The sequence below is a fragment of the Oryctolagus cuniculus genome, chromosome 7, assembly GCF_051225735.1.
Source record: "Oryctolagus cuniculus isolate XC-2025 breed Fujian yellow rabbit chromosome 7, ASM5122573v1, whole genome shotgun sequence".
Lineage (NCBI taxonomy): Eukaryota > Metazoa > Chordata > Mammalia > Lagomorpha > Leporidae > Oryctolagus > Oryctolagus cuniculus.
In genome coordinates, this window is record NC_142873.1 from 48,917,342 (window position 1) to 48,927,031 (window position 9,690).

General features: G+C 47.4%; 1 non-coding gene across 1 annotated transcript; it reads left to right on the plus strand.

The window, feature by feature from the left end:
• On the plus strand, nucleotides 1-71 carry TRNAG-CCC (transfer RNA glycine (anticodon CCC)). Its single transcript has one exon. It is a non-coding gene; the product is annotated as a tRNA-Gly (tRNA).
• Nucleotides 72-9,690: the final 9,619 nt, after the last annotated feature.

Consider the following 9,690-nt stretch of genomic DNA (forward strand, 5'->3'; position numbering starts at 1 on the left):
GCATTGGTGGTTCATTGGTAGAATTCTCGCCTCCCACGCGGGAGACCCGGGTTCGATTCCTGGCCAATGCAGGCATGTCTTTTGCATTTTTGGGATCTTTACACTTCTCTGCAAAATTGCACTGCATAGGCTGGTGCTAGGACCCTTGTCTAGGCGATCCTGAACTGATGACAAGAGTCCATGAAGCAGCAACACAATCTTAGTGGGATCTCAAAGTTACTACACTCAATAAGAGCGTAGGAGAGTTTTTGCAGTTTGGAATGTTGGTTCTTGGAGCCACTGCCACTACCACCTACACTCCTGGAAAATCCCTGAAAACTTCAAGAACACCCAGGTCCTCGATCACAGAGTGCACCTTGGGCTGAGCGTTGAGCCGCCTCCCTGTGGCAGGAGAGGAGCCGCGGAGCCGGGGGGCACACCCAAGGGCCTGGGGCACAGACACCGTGAACCAGATTTCTTGGCCTGGGCTGCCATCTCTGCCTCCGTAAGTTCAATGCTATTCTGAGAATGGGTCCATGTCCCCGCAGTGTGTGCGTCAACAGGTGTTGGCCTGAAAATTACATCTTTAATAAAAGAAAACAAAGTGTTTATCTTTAAACAACAGTCAAATGTTGAGGAAGAACATGTAGACCTCCTGACCGAAGATAAGCGACCTAAAATTTCCTTTCTCTTCCCTGAAAGAACCTCTATCCCCTGTAGCCTGAGAGCTGAGACTGGGGGAAACCACACATCCTGAGAAGAGGGGCTGAGTAACAAAGCAAACTGAATTCCCAACTGGTGAGGCCAAGGCAACTTAGGCTGGCTGACAAGGTCACAGCAGAAGGTGTCTCAGCAAGGCGTGAGAATGACAGCTGTGGTCCTCTTGGTGGTTTTAGATTTGATGGGAACTACACTCTGCATAAGAAAGCCAGAGCTTCCTGGTGGTCCTGCTAAGGATTGCTGCATTTCTAATTTTAAGTGCAATAAAGAAAATAAAGAGTTACAGAGAGAACTACAAAAGAGGGGATACATTTTAAAAAGGGCCTGCTTTGAACTTGGGGCTTCTGGTAAAGATTAGATTAGGCAGGTACTATTCTAGCTTGTGTAGCCAGTTTCTGCATAGCTCCACAGCACTCCAGGACTTGGCTTGTGTGGGCAGCCCATTGTCTTGCACTGGTCTGTGATTGTAACCCATGCTCTAAATATGCCCCCGGAAAATCAAAGAAACTGTAACTAGATGTAGACATAGAATCTAGAGGCACCATAAAATACAAGGTCAATGGTTCTAAGAAAATGGACAACAGACTTGCTATTGTAAGAAGAAAGAATCACATGTGATTTATGCTATGAAGATAAGTCTGGTACCTGAAAGCTAGAGCCATGCCTTCAGCCTTGCTGTGAGTGTGTCTCTCATTTCTTCCTGTGCCAACGCCTCTCACACCTTCAGGAAATGCTGGACTGGCTGGAGCTGGACTCTGGCACCCAACTTGCACGGTGTCCACTGTTAAGTGAGGGAGTCGATAGAGAAGGGCTGGAATCATGGGAAGTGAAAGCGGCACATGTGAGAAAAGCCAGGTGAAGACGCAGGCATCAAAGCTCTAAATTTTGCTGTGTTCTCCTTGCCAGTAAAGGAGCCTTTCAACACGCATTGGAGGAGATTCACTCAACTCTAACTAGGGAGCCTTCAGTGCTCTGCTCTGAGGCAATGGCTTCAGAATAGAATATGGAGTCCTCATGGACTCACCCACACTTGTCTTCTAAACCCCTAAGGAGGTGCAGTATATTCCAAAAGAGCTACGTGACTCTTCCAATTTACAAAGACAGAAACACATGAGATATATGTGGAAATTGATATTAAGGGTATAGGATTATAGTGAAGGAGTCGTAACATTGGATGGATGGACTTTCAGAATGCCTTACTCACAGTGTGGTGACGATGGCGTGGCTTCTGGTCAAGGAACTCACTCTGTAGCAAATGAGTTGCAGCTGTGGGCCTAGGCTCATGGAATTCATTGATTTCACCACATTCTCTCACATCCTGAAGCCTCTGGTCTGATTAGAACAGTGGAATGACCTCTTGAAGCCTTAGTTACCATGCCAGCTATGTGGGACAAGGTTCTCCAGGCAACCATTCACCAGGCGGTGCTGTTTCTCCCATAGCCAGGATTCACAGGTCCAGGGACCAAGGAGTGGAAATGGAAGTGGCACCACTCATTATTACTGCTAGTAATACATTAGCAAAATTTGGCTTTCTCTACCTTTGCCTTCACGTTCTTCTGGTCTGGAAGTCTTAGTTCAGAAGGGAGGAATGTACCCATCAACAGACAATGGTTCTATCGAACATTAAGACTGCCACTCAGCCTCTTTGGCCTCGTCTCATGCCTCTGAATCCACAAGCAAAAAAGGAAGCTACCGTGCTGTCTAGGTTGGTGGACCCTTATTGCCAAGGGCAAGTTGAACTGCTTCTCCATCCATGGTGGAGGCAAGGAAGAGTTATGTCTAAGCACAGGAGATCCCTTGGACATCTCTTAGACATCTCTTAGAGCCCTGAGATAAGTCAGTGGAAAACCAAACCAACTCAATTCAGACAGGATCGCTAATGATCCAGATACTTCAGGAATGCAGGTTCATGTACCCCCCCTGCCCCCACCCACACACACCAGGTGAATAACAAAGACCAGCTGAGGTGCTTGCAGAGAGCAAAGGAACATGGAACTGAGTGAAAGAAGGCAGTTACAAATACCAGACTTGTATGAGACCAGTTGCAGAAACAAGCATGTAATAGTTACAAGTATTTCTTCCTTTCTCTCTCTCTCTCTCTCTCTCTTTGTCTCACTTCCTCTCTCTCCCTGTTAGTCTCTCTTGCTCATCTCCTTACTCCTACCACATAAGATGTATCAACTTAACAATAGCATTGAAGTTACAGGATGCTAATGGGAAGAATAGCCTCTTGGTTTGTGGATCGTGATAGTTTTCTTATGTTAGGCACAAGTGAAAAGGGGCCATGGTCTTTATGTGGAGCATGCTTAGAGAGATGTTTCTGAATGGCAAGTTGACAAAGATTGCGCTAAGATTGTACTATCTGGTGGACAAGACACCCAGGTTAGGAGGTTGTTGTCTTCTTTTCAGTAACATATTTGTAACAGTGACCACAAACGCACTAACCCTCCTTTTACAAGTAAAGCTTGGCTAGTCCCTGGGTGGGCTCGAAGCACCAACCTTTCAGTTAATAGCTGGACACGCTAACCGATTGCGCCACAGAGACACGGGAAGTATCATGTTTCCGGTTTCAGAATACACTAGGCATTCACTGAAAGCCTAGGTTTGGCCTCCTCGCTGCAAGATAACTGCAAACTCCAAGCTTCGGGAGTGTTTGGGACCCTGTCGCGTTTGTCCCGTTAGAAACCCTGACACCAGAAGGGCTGCCGAGTGGCCTTGGCCCCGCCTTACCCCTCGCCTGCTTCGGAAACAGCGCGCCAGGGACGCCCGAGTCCGCCACCGAGTCCGCCACCGAGTCCGCGGGAGCCGTGCTGGGGCCCACGGGGTCCGAGCGCGCCCGTGGGCTCCGTGCCGGCGCTTCCCGCTCCGCGCTCCTTCGGCTGCGCTCGGCGGAGTCCGTGAGGTCGGTGCGACTGGTGCGGGTGAGTGACCGCGCCAAAAGCAGACGCCGGAAAAGGAGCCAAAGAAAGCAGGGGCGTCGCTGTGACAAAGAGACCTCCCAGGAGGCCTGTGGGGAAGCACCGGCCAGATCCCAGGGATGGGAATCGTGACTGTGTGGAAAAAGCGGGAGGAAGAAGCGGAGACGCGCATGGGAGAGAAACGCTCAAGGATCTCTACCCGTCCAAGAAGGAGGCAGCGAAGAGAGTATTTCGCTTTATTTTTGAAGTCGCAAAATGATAGGCGGCACAATGGTTGCCAGCAAGCTTCTCCAGCCTGGAGGTCTGCAATTCGAGCCCGGGACACCGCGACGCCTTCCAGCCCGCAGCTAGCGAATGTCGCTCGGCTTGGACTCCTGCAGCCACTGGCGCGGAGGGAGGTCCCTGGCTCAAAGCGATCCGAAGAGGAGTAAACCTCACCGTGCACAAACCCGGAGCCAGCCACGTCAAAGAAGGAAACTTGGACGTGCTCTTTGTCACAACTGGACGGGAAATACCCCTAACGGTGAACTGCTGCCTCTCAAGGACCCCGCAGCAGGCGCTTCCACCAATGAAATAATGTGGCTATAGCCATTCTCCCTGGAGAGCCTTTTTTTTTTTTTCTTTTGCTTTCATTTAGTGCGAAAGGTGCATAAGAGCTTTTCTTAAGAGAGAGAAATCTGGGTTCATACCGCGCACAAGGAACCAGCCACGTGGAGGAGCATCTAGCCCAGGAAGCCTGGAGGCTCAGAGCTATAGCAAGCCCCCGCCTGGGAAGAGGCCAGGGAAGAAGAGAAGGGGCCTGGACACACCGTGTCCCAGTCTTTTAACCCACTTCCAACGGGGAGTGGTTAATTAACCTAATTGGCTGGTGGGCACCCAGGTGTGGCCAGGTAGGGGCATGAGGTCACACAGGGGCTTGGTGAAGGTGTCAGGTAGGACGTGGGGTCACACAGGGGCGTGGCAAAGGCGTGGTCTTCCAGCTCACAAACCTAATGGATTTTAACCTATATGCCTGCCTACTTCATTCCCCCCTCAGGGACTCCATCCCTTTAATCCTAAGGGGAGTGGATGACTTTGAATCATCTCTTCTGTAACTGCTTCCTGCTTATTGAGAGGCGTAGCACAGGCCCTGGCCTATCCAGGGTCTGGAAGTCTCTGTCTATCCTATCTAACAAATTTGCTTTGTGAGCTGGAGCAGTCTCAGTCATTGCCAAGGTCTGTGTCCCCTGCATGGTCAGTTACTCCCAGGAGTTGAGTTCTGAAACATAAGTTGTTAATTAGTATAAGCAAAACTGGAGCAAAACCAATTGTAGGTGGGTGCCCCTTTAGATGAAAACAACACAGCTTACAGATAGTGGGTAGTGATAGGCTATCCTTATGTAGATTATAAACCCATTTCGCTTGAGTATAGAGAATTACAATAGAGTAAAGCATTAGGTGGCTTTATCCTCAATAACAGTCCCCAGAGATAACTAAGAAAGGCAGGGACAGCATGTTTGCCTTAAGGAGACAAAGGCAAAAGTTTTACCTATCCCTTTTGCTTTGCAGTACTTAAGGCTTCTGGTTGGCTTCTAGGAACAGTCAGTCATGTCATTCACATTCACCTGTGGAGACTTAAGAGGTAGAAGTTTAATGCTAATTTCATGGAGGTAGTCGTGCTCAACAGCGCCTGGTAAGGTCCCTGTCATGTGCGCTGACATGGATCTGAAGAGGATCTGAAGAATGGCTTGCTCAGGAATTCTTAATGTTGCAGTTTTTGTCACAAACTCCTTGATTCCTTGGAACACCTTGGCTGCTCCCCTGTCCAGCACAGTGTCTGTTTCAGAGGCTTTTAAGCAAACGCAAGGCTTAGAATCCAGATCCTGGAATCCATAGCAACTTTTGTAGCTACCCTTTTCAGTACAAAGTCTGCATCAGGGCCTCTTTAAAGCTATATATGAAAGCTTGGAATCTGAATTTTGGAATTCAAATTCCATAGAGTCCTGTCATCAGCAATTCCCAATACCGGAGCTTTAGTTAGAAGCTCCTTAGTTCTCTGGAACAACTTTTGCAGCTACCCTTTTCCGTACGGAGACTGCATCAGGGCATCTTTAAAGCTACACGAGAAAGCTCGGGATCCAAATCTTGGAGTCCCAAGTCCACAGAATTTTGCCATTTTGAGAAATCTCCTCGGCTGTCTTTTAATATCTAACCCTATGTTAAAACATACGAGCTAGGAATTTCACAAGATTTTACATTTGAGGCACCTAATAAACTTTAAAGAAATACCTAAACACACAGGCAATGGAGTTTGACACTTAGACATAACTAGAACTTATGATGCATAATATCACAATAGAACAAAGCAAATCTTTGGGATCAAGTTTTACCATTAATGTTAATACTGTAGTTCTTTTGAGAACAGAGATCCTACATGGGCAGTTAGTACACAGTGACTCCTGTTGTTAATTTAACAATTAACATTCTTACATGTGACGTCAGTGATCACCTGAGGCCCTTGACATGAGCTGCCTAGGCCATGGAAGCCTTCTGAGTTCTGCAAACACCATCAGTGTTCAGACAGGGCCATACGCAAAGTGGGAGTTCTCTCCTCCCTCCGGAGAAAAGTACATCCTTCTCTGATGGCCACTCTTATCCACTGGGGTCTCACCCAGGGAGATGGGAGAGCTATTTCAAATACCAGTCAGACTTCTTTTTTTACACGAAGCCAGATTGAGTTTAGAATAAACTGAATGAGTTTAGAATAAAATGAGTTGAATGAGTTTAAAATAAAAGGCCGTGGTACAGACTGGCTTGTCTCCACTCCCTGTATCCTAGTTTTTATGGGAACAATAAATTATTGCACTACAGTACACATGGCAAATTACTGCACTATGGTACAGCACTTTTAAAAAGAAGTGAGTATTGCGGTATGTTTAATTCTGATAAATGCAGTCAGCATCCAGGTCAAGTTATAGAAGATTACTATGATTCAAGAAAGGTGTGTGGAGCCCCTTTCCAAGCCATTCCTTCCCTCTCTCTCTCTCTTAGTTAATCACTAATCTGATTATTATCACCAGAACTCACAATTGCCTATTTTTGAATTCATGTCAACGACTGTACAAGAGCACTTCAAGAAGATTGTGGAAAATGGCTGTCAAAGGTAAGTTCCCTTGGCTGTAATTTTTTTTTTTTTTGGAAATCCATGCAGATGAGCAGTCCTCACAAAGTTCACCAAAAAAATCATATCATGAAAAAAAAATGCTTGGATTTAAAAATTTTTTTCACCAAAGCAAATGTTTTAATTTCATTTAAAAATTTTTTTCACCAAAGCAAATGTTTTAATTTCATTTTCCATGAAATTTTTGAAGTGCCCTTGTGTACTTTTTGTACCTGGCTTCCCCCCACCCCTGGGTAATTATGCCCATTATGTTCATGAGATATATCCAAGTTATGTGTATCATTTCTAAATTTTGGTCCCAAAGTTTCCTGAGCTTTTGATGGAAGAACAAGTAGGAAAGTCACTGAACCCCATATGGAATGCTGGTCTTCCATGGCTGAAATAAATATCTTCCTAGGGATTTCTTTTTTTTTTTTTTTTTTTTTTTTTTTTTTTTTTTGACAGGCAGAGTGGACAGTGAGAGAGAGACAGAGAGAGAAAGGTCTTCCTTTTGCCGCTGGTTCACCCTCCAATGGCCGCCGCTGCAGCCGGCGCACCGCGCTGATCCTGGCAGGAGCCAGGAGCCAGGTGCTTTTCCTGGTCTCCCATGGGGTGCAGGGCCCAAGCACCTGGGCCATCCTCCACTGCACTCCCTGGCCATAGCAGAGAGCTGGCCTGGAAGAGGGGCAACCGGGACAGAATCCGGCGCCCCGACCGGGACTAGAACCCGGTGTGCCGGCGCCGCAAGGTGGAGGATTAGCCTATTGAGCCACGGCGCCGGCTCCTAGGGATTTATTTCTTAAACTCCAAATATTGCTCTAAATTAATTCAAAACTCACTTTTTAGTTAAGTTTTCTGCCAGTACCATGTATTCAAAGCAATCTAATTCGGTTTTCTATTCAGTGTAGACATGCATAGCATCTCTGTACTGTAATATATGTAGCTAGCCCAAAATTGTAGGCATCTAACCCCCCTGCAAGCTTGCAAAATGAGTGAGCAATAGTAAAATGGTTGTGTTCATGCAGGTATCATTATGAGATCAGAGCAATTATTTCTCCTGCTTTCCTTTATTTCTTCAGGGATCTTGCTTTGGCTTCCACAGGAAGTGATGAGAAGCCAATGCTTCTTCTGCTATACCATGGTCAGTGAGCATGCAGATAACTCTGTCCGTAGTATTCCTTGCCAGATGTTTGCTGGGGCTCTGCCCAGACCATCTGTCCATGTGAGATGCATCACTGGAGCCAAAGGAACCTGCACCCGACAGGCTGACCTGGCCCCTAGCGCTATGGGCTCATAATTCCTTGGTTCTTCTGTTTCTCCCATGCGCAGAAACAGAGCTCTTGACTCCTGCATGCTGAACCTGGGTCCTGGAACAAGGCTTTTGTTCTTTCTTTTAATTTTTGCATCGTGATTTCTCCCACCAGGGGCATCGCAGGGGGTTTCTGAGTGTCATGTTTCAAGTGAACTTCTGGGGTGATCTCTGTTAGGTGGTGATTGACAGAGATGCATTCTCTGTTTGATGGTGTGTGACAGGAAAACTAGTCTGCGAGTCTGTATCAATTGTCCATTATCCTGGAGAGGCTGGCATTTCCTGGCATTTGAGCCTGCAGCAGTGCGGAGCTGTTCACATCTCATCTTACCAGTGTGTGGTGAAGTTATTATGGGACTATAGCTGTCAAGCAACAGATTTCTTTTTTTTAAGATTTATTTATTTATTTGAAAGACAGAGTTACAGAGACTGAGAGAGAGAGAGAGAGAGAGAGAGAGAGAAATCTTCCATCTGCTGATTTATCCCCTAAATGTCCTCAAGAGCTGGGGCTGTGCCAGGCTGAAGCCAGGAGCTTCTTCCGGGTCTCCCACGTGGGTACAGGGGCCAATCACTTGGGCCATCCTCCACTGGCCACCCAAGCCCTTCCAAGCAGCACCATCTAAGACCAGGGCTCGAAAGCTCTCCTGGGAGAGAAGGCAAAGTTCTACTGTGGTGAAGACAGCACACCAGTGAAGACAGCACCAAGAACTCCAGGGACAAAGTAGAAGAGAGTGTGGGCAAGGGGTTGGGAGCCACAGGACGCACTCAGCACACGCTGGGGTTCCAGTTATTAAAACTATCGGCTGCCTGAACCTTCAGAGGGGGCGTGCAACCCTCACAGTGTCCTGAGGATCCTCTGGGGTAGGGGTGGGTTAATGTAAATATATACTTTCAACTGGGGTGCCTGAGGAATATTGACAGTATCAGCTTGGTTTGAGATCCAGATGCGGATTTAAATTCAGGTTCTCTCCACCAATCAGTGAGTTCTGCTGCTGTGTTCCCATAGGGTGGGAAGCCAAGCAGGCTCCTCCTCAGCTCCCCTCTGGAGCTCACAAACCGGAAAGCACTGGTTCCGTGTCAGCTTAGGCAGAGGACTGAGGCCTATGGAGAAGATTCACTGTAAGAAACCTGAGGAGCCTACACTGTGGTGTGCGGTGCTGGCTTCCCCATAGGCTCCGGTTCCTGTCCTAGCTGCTTCCCTGGATAGCAGTGAAGGATGGCCAAGTCCTTGGGCCCCTGCACCCACCTGGGGATTTGGAAAAAGCTCCTGGCACCTGGCTGTGCATTGTCTCAGCTTCAGCTGTTGAGGCCATTTGGGGAGTGAACCAGCAGAAGGAAGACGTCTCTCTGTGTCTCCATCTTTCTCTAACTCTGTATTTCAAATAAATAAACAAAGAAATATTTAAAAGAAAAGAAGAGAAATATGTAGAGAGAGAAAGTGAGAAAGAAAGGAAAGAAAACCTGAAAGCATTTCCCTCTTGTAAACCTGGCCGGAGCGGGGTGACAATGGCCAGCACGGGAGAAGAGAAACGAGGTCTGGTTGATGTGAGCTGCGTGGACACGTGGACACGGCCGCTTCTCCTCCTCACTCTGCTCTTACTCTCCTGGCTTCAGGAAAAGGATTC